At 42.9% G+C, this 14,941-nt stretch overlaps 1 long non-coding RNA gene across 3 annotated transcripts in view; it reads left to right on the top strand.

Annotated features, from left to right (window-relative positions):
- The window catches only part of LOC138066200 (uncharacterized), a 64,660-nt gene extending 52,106 nt beyond the window's left edge, over positions 1-12,554 (top strand). Inside the window, exons 3-4 of one of the 3 annotated variants that reach the window (XR_011139443.1) lie at positions 3,007-3,176; positions 11,985-12,554. This is a non-coding gene — a long non-coding RNA (uncharacterized lncRNA). Of the gene's footprint in view, positions 1-9; positions 228-3,006; positions 3,177-3,977; positions 4,016-11,984 lie in introns of those variants that run through there. The other 2 variants (XR_011139444.1, XR_011139445.1) reach the window with 2 other exon arrangements.
- The last annotated feature ends 2,387 nt before the right edge of the window (positions 12,555-14,941 follow it).

The raw sequence follows: 14,941 nt of genomic DNA, 5'->3' as shown, positions 1-14,941 counted from the left end.
CTCTTACAGATTACGTCTAGAGCTGTGTATTGCACTTCCTTCCAGGCTGGGCTACTCATATTTAACAGCAGGCAGTTGGAAGGACCCTATTCATGGCTAGGTGGAAGGCAAACAAATTATCGTATTATGAAGCTGGGCATGCCTTTGCAGCTGTCATTGCTTATTAAAGTAAAAGAGGAAAATATCCTTCTTTCATTGAAACCAAGATTTGGTCTCAGCTTTCCTTCCCGTTATGGTGTTCTCTGTGAGAGTGAAAACTCAGCAATCTAAATTGTTTCTGCTGCAACAATTTTTTCATTTCCGCCATACCCACCGAAGTAAAAAGAAAATCCAAGCGATACCCTTTTTAAAAGTCCCTCGGGAGCACACCATTGTTCTGAGATATCAAAGGTGAAATGCGGTCACGAGGCACTGAAAAGGCCAGCGCAATGCCCAGACCCTATTGAAGGAAGTAGTTGGCTGTGTGCCCTCCCGGTGCTGGGTGCTCCGTGGCCTGGAGGAGTTTCCTGGCATTGCTACCCCTCCTAAGGGTTGTGACAGGTGCTATAACACACTCCCAATATCCCTGTGTGCTGTGGTTCCCGTAACATCAAGTTCCCCCCCACTTAGACCCAGGTTTATCGAAGAAGATGGGCCTGTGGCTGGCTCTTAGTTTCTGCTTCAGATCTCCCTTCCTCAGGTGTTCCAAGACTTCAGAAAACCTTTGCGTCACAGTTTTAGTGCAAAAAGAGTGGGGTTCATCCAGAATGGCTTTTTTGTGCTGTTTTTGACAAAGAGAATCCTTCACCTTCTCATGATGCTCTTTCATCACTCCTACAAGAGAAAAAATATGTTCTTTTGGAGAATGGGCGGTGGGGGGAAGAAAGGGAAGGGAGTGAATGAGGAGGGAAGGGAAAGGAGGAGATCACATCATTTCCTTCTCATCAGTTCCTATCCCAAAAGAAAGTTCAAGTTTCACAGTAAGCTCTCTCAGAGTCAAATCTGGCAGTTTGCTTACTTAGATAAAACTCTACTATACTCTACCTGATACCTTTTTGAATTAGGAATTTATCTGAGTTCTTGGGTTGTTTATCTATGTGATAAGGATAAAACACATGATAAACTACAGTGAAAAAAAAAGAAGACACAGTACTTACTACAACATATCTAATTATTACTGTGCAAAAAAAAAAAAAAAGAAGCTGATAGGATTCTTCTAATTCTTCCTTTCTAAATCTGGAAAGTTCCAGTGAAATCACAGCTCCCTGGATAGCGTAGAAATGGACTGACTCAGTAGACCTTGCAGCTCTACCCTCACTTTAAATCTCAGAAGGGTTGCACATTAATTCATTTTCCTGGCCTCCAAAATTTCCTTTAGCTTTTTCCCTCATCATAGCCTCCTTTTTCAGACTCTTTGCTGCCATAGGAATCTCATAACAACAAATGGAAGCTTCATGATCAATGCTGTGTCCAACAGTCCATTCAAAACAAGTGTGTGATGATTTTCTTGCAATTAAAAATGTGTTTTTTAATGAAAAAAAACTGATGTTTTTGTCCAAAACCAAAGTTTCTGTTTAAACTGAAAAATTACAAGAAAGAAAATTGCAATTTTTGTCGGGGGGAGGGAGTTATCTCGCAAAGTATATGCTATTTTCTGAGTACCACTTTCTCTTATTTCTAAAATTTCCATCACTGCAGTAACGGAGCAGCCTGAAGTCCGGATCACATTTAGTTCCATTTAAGAAGTGACAAAGAGATTAAACAGCTTGCAGATCGGATGATATTGCATGATATGCCCTATACATAATCATACAGAATCTGGAATTCACCTTCCCATTAATTGTGCATTGATTCACTTTAAACAGGCTCTGGATACTGGCTGAAATGTATTAATAATATTTTATTGTATTTTAACTCACTTCTGCTCTTATTAACTTGTTAATTTGTTTTAATGAATTATTTAGTGTTTCTCATAAGATTTATTAATGTATCAGACCATACTTTCACCTGTAGTTTTATATTATATCTGTGGCTGAGAGGAAAGACCAAGCGAAAAAGGAAGAAAGAAATTTTGTAGAGCATCTTTCCTCTGGTTGTACCATGTTGTGTAATTCATTATTACTATTTTGTTGCCTTACTCTGCACAACTAAATTAACCAATGAGTGCCTAAGGCATGTAGCACATGTTCAGGATTTGTGGCATAGGAGTGGGTAAACAAAGATGGTAATATCTGCTAATAGAACATCACATCCCATGAGGGGGTTTCATTTCTTTTGTTTGCACAGTTCCAATAAGCAATAGAGCCAATAAGTTCCTTTAAATGGAGAGAGCCTTTTGTCCCCGTGAGGTTTAGGCTACCAGGCCACAGACGGTGTGTTTGCAACTATTTCTGCCTCAATTAGCTTGTAGCTAGGTGCAAAGTAATGCTGTTTTGCAGTTCCTCTACCTTCACTTGACCTTCAAGATCGTCTGCAGCGCTCTCCCTCCAGCACCAAAAATCACAACAGACTGGGGCAGAAAGGGCACAAGAATCCTGTGCTAGAAACACAGGCAAGAGAAGTAGTGAAGCAGTGATTACTTCAATTACTGCAATTGAAATGTATCCTTTCCCTGAATGGAAAGCATTTGGTGCCCCATTTTTGGCAGAACTGAAGAGAAATCAGCACATGTGAAAAATTTCAGTAGCATTAGCTCTACTATGAAGACTCTGCTATTGCCATTACAACAAGATCAGAATAGTTTAAGGTACTTCAGTGCCGTTTTTGTGACACATTGGCTTAGGTCACCTGATACTCTATATTCTTTAACTGCCTCCTTTTGCAAACATGAAATCAAAATTCCTGTGTGGAGCAACCCAGATCCTGAACCATGATATACTGTCATTCCAAATAAGCCCAAAGTAACAGATCTCCTTACGCTCATAGGTTTTGATGACTGATCTAAGATCCAAGATTCCTCAAGTGTAAGACAAGAAAAGATTTATTTGATCGTGTTTTTTTTATCCTTCTGTTTGTCTTGATGTAAAGATAGATACCAAGAAACAAGAACTCCACCCGGCCACCTTGCTTCACACTTAATCACCCCCTGTGTTAAGAATCTGTGCCTGACTGCCTGTTTGAATTTGTGTGGTTCCATCTTCCAGTCACCAGCACTGGTTCAGGAGCTCCTTAGTATCCGGTATTTTCCCTCTTTCAAGGTAATCATATAGCATAGCTCAATTAGTTCTATGACTCTCTTCAGTGCTCTTTCCAGTGCTATTTCCCATCTCCTCTTTGCAATGCAGGCAGCACACCAGTATTGGTCGCACCACGTGCTCTCTGCTTCCGCTGCCCTACTCTATGGGCCACTACCCATGCCGCTCTTATTATATTCTTAGCATTGAAATGCGTTCTGTTTAAATGGGGCCATTCTTCCGAAGAAAGCAGATCACTATGTAATTCCCCCCACACTGTTGTTTATCATTCAGAGCTGTCTACATATTTTGCTGCTGTATTTGTAGGCATGTTGTAGTTCCAGATGACAAAAGAAAACGTTGAAGAACATTATCTTAAAAGGGTCTTTGTTCTTTCACTCCTAGTGTACACAAACTATGGGTTTTCTGTGTTTGTATCTTACTCTTTTATGTCTGTAGTACTGCTGTCTTCAGACGACATGGTATGAAATTTATATTTCCAGTTGTGTACCTTCTCCGTGAGCCTTTGATCAGTGCTCTAGGAACTTTTCAGTCCTTTAGCAAATAATTAAAATAATGTATCTACAGGAGGGCTAGAACTTCTTTCCTCTGCTACATGCCTGTTCCTTCCACCTAGTAAAATGACTCCTCTAAAAATTCCCTCAAAAATTCCCTTCACACACACAGAGCGACAAGTGACAAGGTCTTCTTGCATATCCCCTCACTTAGAGAGAAGGATTCATCCACTGGTAATATCCCGTCTTGAGATTTGTCAAGGGTTCAGGCCATGTGTTTCTCACAAGGCACATCTTTGTTATTTTGCAGGTAGCTCCAGGCTGACGGGAAGCTGCATAGCTGGAGGCAGCTGAGACCCACAGCAGGGTAACACTTGTCTGTGGCTTTTGGTTGATTGTAGAGAATGGGCAAAGCAAGCCCACATCTGCCTGCTGAAGACTGTGTAGACATACCCCGAGGGCATAAACAGCAGAGTTGTTTCGCGTGGCCTACCCTGCCCCCCAGCACGCACTGAGAAAGTCAAGCAGAAATTCAGAATTTCAGAACTTAAGCAGATGGCAAAAAAAAAAAAAAAAAAGCATCAACATGTGCCTGGCAGCTCTTTAACTGCAGCAAAGGTTTACATGGAACATTTTTCTGTAGGGAGTGAAGAGGGTAGGGACTGCTATCGGGAGTGTCCTGACCCAGCTGCTGCAGGCTGCACCCCCGTGCATTCCCGAGGAGTGTAGTTCATGAGATGGGCCAGAGATAGGCGCGCATCCCAGGAACAGCACTACCAGGGCTTTGCGTGCAGCACCTACACCTTACAGCTTTGAGCAGCAGCCAACTACTTGGCTGAGGTAGCTGGAAGACTGCTCCCTCCTACCTCTACTGCCTTCCCCATATCTTTACTGAAGCCAGTGAGGAATTCTTTGTGCCATTTTTTAAGTGGATTGAAAGAAAAAAGGCAATCGGATGGCATTTACCTACCCTCCACCAAATTTCAGGCAGGAGCTTATTCATTCAAAGAAGTACAGATAGCAATCTTGATTTTTCGTTTGTTATTTGATTGCAAAAGTATCAGGAAGTAAAGGTGCCCTGGAACTAATTTCTATTGTATTCTCCAGACAGCTTGCTTAGTAGTGTAAATCCTATTAATAGATGACCTCAGATACTGCCTTTTGAGTGGTGGCAAGTTTTTGAAGAGTATGAGCAATGTTTTTCTGTGGCTCTATAATTTCCCTACTGAGTAAACAGTCCCCTTTCCTCCTCTTCCCCCAAGTGTGACTGCTTCATCAGCACTTCCCTGACTGTGCGTGAAACATGGGCATGCTGAACAACAAACCCCCTGTTTTTCATAGCTGTACTTATGCCAATAAAACTCAGAGATTAAAAGCTCCCACCTCTCTCCCCATTCTCCTTGTACGCATATTACAAATCCTCAGAGAAAAACCTGACTTGTTCAGCTATGATGAGCCTTACTCATTAGCCCTTTAACCGATAAGAAGAAAGCCACTGGAGCATGTGCCATAGCTGCCATCACTGAGGGGGCTGCCGAGCCCAGCTTCCTAAAGGGAGGCAAGTAACTGATGCTAGAAATAATAAGTGAGGCTACTAATGTCATCTATTGAGAACGCAAAAGTAGTTTTGTCACTTGCTGAGCAAAAGTCCCTTGCAGTCTCATTAGCAGTGGCCAATGCAGTAGGAACCCCTGTATATGTCTCTTTCGGAAAAACATTTATCAAGAGATTATATATACATACACACACACACACACACACACACACACACACACATATATTTATATTTATATATGAATACATATATATGTGTCTATCTGGGCTGATTTTCTCTCCCTTTTTCTTTCTCACACCCTCTTGCTCTCCTTTTTTAGTTCATGAACCTTGGACTTGCTGATGCTAAGGGATCAACTCAGAATGGAGATACTGTAAAAGAAGAAAGCTGAGAGTCTAGAAGCTCAGCTCTGCAGCTCTTATTAAGGGTTTTAATATAGTGACTTGGCAAAATTCAGTGCTAAAGACATATTTCGTTTTGTTTTGTTTTCCTATCTGAAGAGGGCTCTTACCTGAAAGCCCTTTTCCATCATATACCCAAAGTATCACAATAACGGGACTAACATGTGGAAGAGCGAGCCGCAAAGGAAAGGAAAAATCACAGCTGAAGTTTGCCAAGCAAACCCCTACTGAGATGAAAAGTGCTATGGCTCCAAGTTTTAAGGTCTTTTCTGGAGGACCCTCCCTCAACTCCCAGTTCTTCAGCAAATTCACCTTAAAAAGCCATGTGGCTAAGCCAGCCCTGCTGAATTGTGAGCTGCACATAGGTTTAACACATACGTTAACAGCCTGCCTCTGTTGCTGTATATAACTGCACTTCCCTACTGCTGCCTGCACAATGTGGAACCACCATGCAAAGCCGCAGCTCTCACGTTATTAGGGTACTTGGATTTAACCAAGGTTGCAGTAGCTCAGGGATAACACAGGCTGCCCACAGAACAGTCAGCATCCCAAACTAGATTAACTAACTGAATAAATAGATAAAGAGAAGAGAAAGGAAGCTGTGCTTTTGTTCCTTTCACTTTGCACTTCAGCATTCCCGCTGCCAGGGCTGAGGGCCAGCACTTGCTTTTGCATGCAGCCAAAACTGCAGGCTGCATGTGTGCTTTCTTTCATTTCAGAGCTGCTGAGCTCTGCTGCTGGACAGACCATGCTGGCTGCCAGCATGGAGAGAGGACGTCCCTTGGGCCATCCCTCCAGCTGACCCTGCCCCTGGGGGAGGCTGGAGGCCAGAAGCAGGGAGAGGCTGGAGGAGGGAGATGAGAGCCAGGAGTCCTGCAACCCTCTGGCAGCCTCAATACCATGTGCCATAGTCCTCTAGTGCTTAAAAGCCTGACTAGATTTTTCCCATCAGTAAATATTATGCTTGCCACTGACTGGCTACTTTCCACTGACATTTAAAGTTTTCATATTAGGTCATGGACTCTGCAAGCAGCTGTGCCTGTCACAGACTATCATTCCCAACTGGTTGTTACCATACTCCTACCAGAGAACATTGTCACCTCAGTTCTGCCAGGAAAAGGGCATGCGAGCCCTTCCTCATCTGCTTCAGGAAGGACAGTTAACAAAGCCGTCTTCTCCTCTGTATAACCTCACCTACCTGATTTGGCCAAGAGCTCTCACAAGATCATATCTTCTGGCAGGAGTAGTAACTTCCAGCATCCAGAACAGGAATATCTTTAACCTGTGTAGTTCAATGTAGAAAGAATAGACGTCTGTAGTTTTACTCTGCAGAACCAGCTGCAGGTACAAGACCGAAAGCTGGCAGGCTGTGTTCTTCATTTTTGCCTCTATGCATAATGAAAAGAGCAATATCACAAACAGAGAAAGAGTTGAACAGAAGTGTTCATAATCTCACATCCACCCTAAAACTAATCCAAATTTGTGTGGAGATGTGGTCCACCATGTGAATTCTGTCTCTCAGTCATATCTGCCCCTTGTACTTCTGACACGTCTCCATCCTTGCATCCTGTGGACATCTCAGAAGCTTCTGTAGCTACAATAAGAAGGGAGAATTCTAAATTTGACATCAACATTAATCTAACTCTTCTGTTTCTAGTTTTATGGCAGTGGAAAGGGGGTGTGAAATATGAAAAGTAGGCCAGTATAGAAACCATGCAGCCATTTCTCCTTCTAGTCATAAAGCTTTGGAATTTGATTTTATCATTTTTCCCAGCTAGGCAAAATCAAACCTGATCAGCAGCAGGATGGAATTCCCCAATGAAACAATGAAGAGTAGTGTGTGGGCACAGATATTGTTCCCTCTGCCCATGCTCCATGCTTCAGGTCAGTTTGTCTGGAAGCTGTGTTCATGTTCCTGCAGCACTGTGCCCAAGCTTATTAGCTTTGCAATGGCAGCAAGTCAGGTAGCCCACTCCTCTGTGGCAGTGCTGAACCAATTCCCCCACCTATGGTTATGGGCTGCTTCAAGCATGACCTCTAGAAGCAAAAAAGATGTCTTAAATTTATCCGGGGGCAGCGGGGAGAGAGATGTTATTTGCTAGTGGCTAACTTTTGGGTGGCTGATCACTGCAAAAGCTTGTGTTAGAACACACTGCCCGATGTCTGACAAAAGCTTAGCACCTCAGAACAGGAGCCAAAACAGTCAGTACCTTTAGCAATGTAATTGCAGCCTCCCTGGGCGCAGAGCAATGTGATAGAAAGCTCTAGGCAAACAGGTGTATCTTCAGTTGTGCTTCTATCTGGGGCAGAGGTATTTAATCTGTCATAGGATGCAGTTAATACCTGTTTGGGATTCACTGCCTGGAAGCTTGTTCCAAATGGATCATGGACCACTCCTTTCATTTGAAGAGAGGCAAGAAAAGAAGCAGGTCATTTCCCCAGCTGGAGCCACCACTGGACAGAGCACTGTTAACAAATAGGAGAGCCCATTCATCGACCCACGTTGTTAGCGGTCCCTTCAGCCAGAAACGAGAGAGGAGGTTGAACCATCTCTGGCAGAGGAAGGCAGAGAACTGAAGAGTGCATCTTGGCAGCGTATGTCTCACAGTGTTACCCCTTGGTCTCCTCTGATGTGGGCAGGGTAGGGATTATGTGCACACCTAAAGGAAAGCCAAGCCTTTCTTTAGGGGTGGTGTGTAACTGCATAGCTCTGAAGCAATCACTGCAGACAGCACTTGTTAGTAAAGCCCCTGAATGGACCCTACATAACTGTAATCTATATAAAAACGTATTTTTTTTTTCACGTGCAAGTTCCAAGATGTTTGCGCCTATCGTTGCTTACCCAGAGGAGACTGAGACACAAAGCTTGAGGAATTTTAAGCACTACTGCAAAGAACTATTTTTCCTCATTAAATTCTGTCCTTCCACACCCAGGTCCCCCCGCTCCTCACAGCATTAGGTGCTGCTGCTACCTTGCAGCACAAAGCCATCAGCCCCGAGAAGTGATGATAGCCTATTTCTGGACTGCAGCACTGCTGTGAACAAGGTGCTCAAGTATGATACATTATCCCTCCAAGGCTGAAAACATCACCTCTGTGATGCTCCTAAACTCTGAGCTAGGTGAGGTTAACACCACAGCCCAGGTTTCTTATGTGATAGAACACTGTGCTCCTAACCAAAAAATCAAGATTGTTTATACATACAGTACACTGAAGCTTATTAACTTTCATACTGCTCTGTGTATGATTTATGTGATATCCTGTATGGGTAGAAGAGTTTTGAGCTCAGAACACCCTTGTAAGAAGCTTTTGCACTTATGACAAAACCTGACTATTTAGTACTAGCAAGTGGAAGCCCCGCTATCAATTTCTGAATTTTGCAAATTAACAAGTATATAACTAAAGATTACCAAATAAACCAGCATAGGATGCTTCACCAGATACCAGTTTAATTTGCTTTGACAGCTGTAGCATAGTTTTACTGTATTTACTACAGTGAGTCTCAGTGTTAGCTTCTACCTAAACTAGATTTATGTGTTTATAATAACACAGGAAATTGTGTGCTAAAAGCCCAAAGTGGTCCACTGAAACACAGCTCTGCTATAGCGGTTTCCTATACAGCCTGAATTAGAAAATACAGAGATGCCTGCCACCATCTGTGCAGTAAAGGGCAGATTTTGTTAAAGCTATCCTTTTCTGCCCTTCACAGCAGTGATCCGTACAGAATCTCTTGTCATGCTTACGTTTAAATGAAGATGTAGGTAGGTACTTCCATGAGAGCGACCATTTCTCTCTGACTGTATTATAGAACTTTAGGCACCTGAAATGTGACTCTTTTTAGGCTGAAATGAATCTTCCTCCAAGCAGAATGCACTTGCTAGTCCTGTCATAGAGCAACACCACACAAGACTGCTGGGGACAGACTGAAGAACACTATCCAATTGCAACTGCCTGGGGTCAATGAAGTACATATTAGTTTTATTTTTAGCTTGTTTTTATGGCTTGATTGAGTTTTCCATAAGATAATCCAGTAGAGGATCTCCTCTCTCTTGCTTTGGGTTTCTTTTTAATCATAAGGTTAGCCACATAACAAGTCCTTAATAAATCATCAGCTGCTTAATGCAAATCAGAAGATGCAGACACGGGCATCCCTTCACTAAACTTTTTTTGCAGTTTGCTAGTAGATATGCTAGTTTGTTCATCATTGAAGTATCTCAATGCCTCTCAAATAATAAAGAATTTGGCCTCATGAGACCAATGAGAAGTGGAAAAGTGATGTAAAAAGAGCCTAACAAATAGTGAACAGAACACAGACCAATCGACAGACTTGCTTGAAGTCTCAGAGGAAACTAGTATAATCAAGGACTAGTAACACCAGGACATAGTAGACTGTTCCTTGTTTAGTCTTACCTGATCATCATTTTGCAATCCCTTGGTAGCCCTTATTTTAGTTTTTATTTTAGACTGGAATACTAGAAGCAAGAACAGGCTGCAAGTGAAAATGAAGAGCCAAATTTGCTTAGAGTTTGGCTTTTGATATCATATACTGAAAATATATTCACTTTTGTGTGAAGTTCCAGTTCCTGGTTGGGAAAATCTACATTACGATATTTTTAGTCGTGCTGGAACCAAGTGTTCAGAAATAATGAATCAGATTTCCAAAATCCTGAGGTTATTATATTATAGGAATGTTTTTTAAAGAAAATACCTTTTTCTGTTTTCATTTTTTCTTTATTTATATTTGCTCTAAAAAGTCTTGCAATCTTTATGCAATCACCTCAGGAGCTGGCTTTTGAAGATAAATGCCGAATGTTGTAAAAATCACGGGAAAAAATGCAGGAGTTGGTACTGTATTTATTCAATTGCACTGATTATTCAGGGGGATTAATTCTTGTAACTTAAAGGGCTATGCCTTATGTAGCTTAGTGGCAGGTGAACATGAAGATTTTAGACAGAATTTCAATAATATTGAGTTGTCTACTTTTGAGTCAGGATTGAAGGCTGGATTCCAAAGAAGTGTTATTAGTGTTGTTAGCTCTTCTCTGATGAAAAAGTGAACTTTCAACGTGATCTGACCCTGAGAATAAGAGGAGACAGCCTGGATGTACTGATACTACAGTTTGGGAAGCACCCAAACTGTAACATCTCTGGGTTTTGTGCAACCACAGCTGGCATTAAACTGGGGTGGAACAGGAGCTGCTGACACAGAGGGCGTAACTCCAGTGTTTATGTGGAGTCATCTGATGCCACCCGTGACGCCTTTGGTACGGGCATCTGGCAGACATGGCTTCAGGAGCCTTTTCCTTTCTGCAATGGCAACTGTGGGCCAAGTGCGATGCTCTCCACACTCCCCATGGCACAGACCCTGCTGTTTAGACAAATGAATTGAGCCCAATATAGTCTACGTGTACGAGGACGTACAACCATCATCTGATCTGACACGTTTTGGGGAGGTGAATGAGTACAGAACAGGACAGTATCCAACCAAGTAGAAACACGTTCAGAGATTTTTTTCCTGGCCAAAATGATTAAAATCCTTTGTTACAACAAATGATCTTTCTGCCTTTCTCTACAAACATCCACCTGCCACAGTCTCTCTCTCTAATGGGCCTTGTTTGGTGAGTCACTCATCTAACATGCATTGTTGCACTTTGTTTCCTTGCTACTAACAACAATGAGTTCTTGGCTTTGTGTGAGTGACAGTTAAAGTGCTGTACAAATCACAAGGAAGGAAAAAACTCCCACCGTGAAATTCTGTATCCTTCTGTAAAAATGTCTCATTCCATGTACTTACCTATCTTTTCAGTGAGTAAAACATATCTGGCCTTAGTGTTAAAACAGTAATTTTGTCTCCATTACTTTGCAGGGCTCTTGCATACAGCTTTGTGGTTAGAAACAGCTAACTGCTCTCTCAAGTCACTTTTTTTATTCCTAAAATAAGTGTTTTGATCATAAGCTAGAACACTGGAGCCAGCCGAGAGTTTATGCAAATTCAGTCAAAAGCCTTTTGCCCAGTTGACTCAATCCTCCCTTTAATCCACACAATGATCCACAGTAACGGATAAAAATTCTGAGTAGGGGAAAGGAGAAAAGAAACCCTCAGAAAGCAATCCTGATTGCTCTGAGGAAGCACTTGAGGGTCTTGGCCCCGGGGAACTTTCCCCAGCTCATTGGAGGCATTCAGATACCATGGTGATGGGGGACGTTATGAATAACTAGATAGATAAATGGTAAGTGCTTTTGATCTTTGCTAGCCTGTATTTCATTTTGTCAGCTGGGGAAGAGGCTATTCAAATCTGTCGGCAGTAGGAGGTCAGCCAGGAGAGAGAAAATGTCTTCATTACAGCCTTCTGTTAAGCCAGGCCTCCCAGCTGACCTCGGTGCCCGGGCTTGTCAGTCAGACGAGGAAAATTTTCCGACTGAGGGAAGACGACGCCGTGCCAGATTTATCCCTGGTGCAAGAGCTCTGAGGCAGCAGCGTGAGACCAAGGAAGACTTCCCTGGAGTTGAGACATCTCCTGCAAAATCGCTATGGGATTTGCGGGGCTGGGCTGAACGTGAGCCTTCCCCAGCCGGCTCCGTGCAGGGAAATTGAACTCGTTTTCCTCAGTGTTGTTTTCACTGCCATTTGGGTGGAAGGATCAGAAGACAGGCGTGAAGGTGAATGATTAGAGAAGACAGCCTTACTCTGTAGTTATAAATGCCTAAATATTAATTACATTTTCTGCGCTGAGTTGTTTCAATCAGTGAGTCCCTTTTCATGGATTTGATACATATTTCAGGCAAAGGAGATGGAGTTCATTTTAGTTTACATTTCAGGCTGAAAGTGGATTTGGGGTGTTTCTTTTAAGACTGTGCTCCGGTTCTGTGGGCACAGCCCCACTGAGATTTGTGGCAATGCTCAGGAAGGAAACACGGACAGGTTATCATGAAGCAAAGCCAGTCTGATGGAGAAGAAAGATCTTCAGTAGGGAGAAGGAGGGCACGTTTTTGCAAAGGGATGCATACAAAATTGAAATAGGAATTCCAATCCCATTATTTGGTAATGGGATTTGTAAACCTCATGTTCACAGGCTGAGATAAACAATATATGCTTCCTGAATTCCTCTTGGAAGAAGAGCTCCTTACAGCATAGCTAAATTACACAGTAAGTTATCATTTACAAAGAATGAAAATAAGAAAGGGAGTCAGCAAAATTAATTTACATCTAAAGGATTTCGCAGTTTTTGGATTGAAGGGCGGGGGAACGGAGTCCCCTCCAAAACCATACTCTTAATGGGGATGGTTTTGCTATGTTAGAGCATTTCCAGAAAGCATTGCAAAAATATTCCCTTTACTCAAGCCAGTCAGGTTTTAATAGTATCAAAGCAAAATATAGACTGCTATTAGCATGAAATAACATTAGCATAAAGAGAAAAGAGTTGGGATGCTTAAAAAAATCCACATAAGTGGCCTGCTCGTCACTGCATCACTGTAGCTGAGAAACTGTGAAATTTCCATAATAATCGAGTGCAGAGAAAAACAAACAACAATTTTATTGATAGGGAAATTACATCCTGTTGCTGAATATAAAACTACAGCTCTGTTCAATGGCCCTTTAACAGCATTGAAAGTACATATTAATTTGTAAGTGTAAATGAAATGTAAATAAAATATTCAGTTCAGCCTGGCCACAGACACATCCTGACAGCATTTCGGTGCAGAAACCCAGGAGACATATATTTGGATTGCACATCCTAGACTGTGAGCTAGTGGCATCTGATACCTTTGTGGAAATGATTTACTCAGCTGCTGCATCCTGATATACGTGTAACAAAAAACACAGCACCAACCGGTCTACGAGACAACTCTGGCTTGAGGGAAGAAGGGCTCCTTGGGGTTTTTTGCTTGCTTTCTTTTTAGAAAGAGGATCCTCCAATCCTTTGTAGCAATAATCCCAGATATTGCCGTTTGTAGCAATACCGCTGCGGCGTTCAGGACTATTGCGGTGGGATTGTACTTCCAGGGGGAAACAAACTGCTCTTCTCTAGGCTGGGAAGCAGCAAGGAAGCGCCAGGCCGGGGGCGAGAGGCGGGGAGGGCGCCCGCGGCCGTCCCCGCTGTGACCACCGAGGCCCCAACCGCGGCAGGCGGCAGCGGAGGCGGCAGCTGTGCAGCCCAGGGGCATCGCTGGGCCCCCCTCCGGCCTCCTGGGCTGGGGCTGTCGGTGCGACTAAGCCTCCCTCCCCATCGCCTCGTGCAGCCGCAAACACCCTGCAAAGTCGGTCTGAAACGCTGCCCAGTCAGAAGGACATCGCTTTCTACCTCCCCTTCGCACCCTGCCCGGCACGGAGGGTTTTCCCCAGGGGCATCGAGCCTCTCGGAGGTGGCTCATCCAAAAAATGGTGTTTGGGCAATAAAGGTTTGGGGGGTGGCAGGGGGGCAGGCTGGGGAGGATCGTGCGGCTGCACAAAGCCAGTTGAACGGTTAATGCTTTAACCTTGCGTATAATTTATACAATAAACAAAGTCACATGTTTCTCTAATAATTTAGATGTAAGCAAATGTTGATTTATTCAGGAAGGCTACTGCCAGCAGCAAAGCCTGCAGCACTGAAATTTGAATTAAACTAGGACAGAAGCAGGCTAGTCTATAATAACATTTGTATAATTTTATTTTTGCCCTTGGCTCAGTTCATTTCCTTCTACAGTAGATGCATGAAATTGGTTCTTCAGCCACCTTTAGCTGATGTTCATTGATATCGGGGGTAGGCAGAGAAGCAGGAGAACGTAACCTTTTTAGACTTTGTGTTCCCAATCGTCAGGCCATGAATTCTTAGGTCATTTATGACAATGATTTTCTTCTCCGCATTTCCTTCCTGCAGAACCCTCTGAACAACTCCATTTAACTTGGAGAGAGAGGTTTTTCCCCCTGTTTTTTCTGCATGGAAACTTCTAGAACAGAGACTGCTAAACAGATGCAAATATTGTGTTGTTTTTATTCTTTTATTCAGGCCTGAGGGCATGAAATTTGAGTTCTCTTACTCTACTTTCAACATGAAGGGAAAGGACTGTAGGAGACTTTTAAAAAAGATGATGAAAAATAAGCCCAAGTACAAATATCTGGAGTGGATCCCTTGGTTTGATGTCTCTTCCAAAGTCACCTTCTAGGAGCAGAAAATACCCTGGATGCATGGATAGATGGATGGATGGATGAATGGATGGGTGGGTAGAAAGACGTAGCACAGCACAAGGCAGTGCTTCCATTTGGGTTACTGGTGGCAGCATAAACCCTGGTCTGTCAAAGGTTTGACATTACCAGGATGCAAAGTTAAACTGGTTT

The sequence above is a fragment of the Struthio camelus genome, chromosome 2, assembly GCF_040807025.1.
Source record: "Struthio camelus isolate bStrCam1 chromosome 2, bStrCam1.hap1, whole genome shotgun sequence".
NCBI classification, from domain to species: domain Eukaryota; kingdom Metazoa; phylum Chordata; class Aves; order Struthioniformes; family Struthionidae; genus Struthio; species Struthio camelus.
The sequence above is the reverse complement of the archived record's forward strand: the minus strand, read 5'-3'. Positions and strand labels throughout refer to the sequence as shown.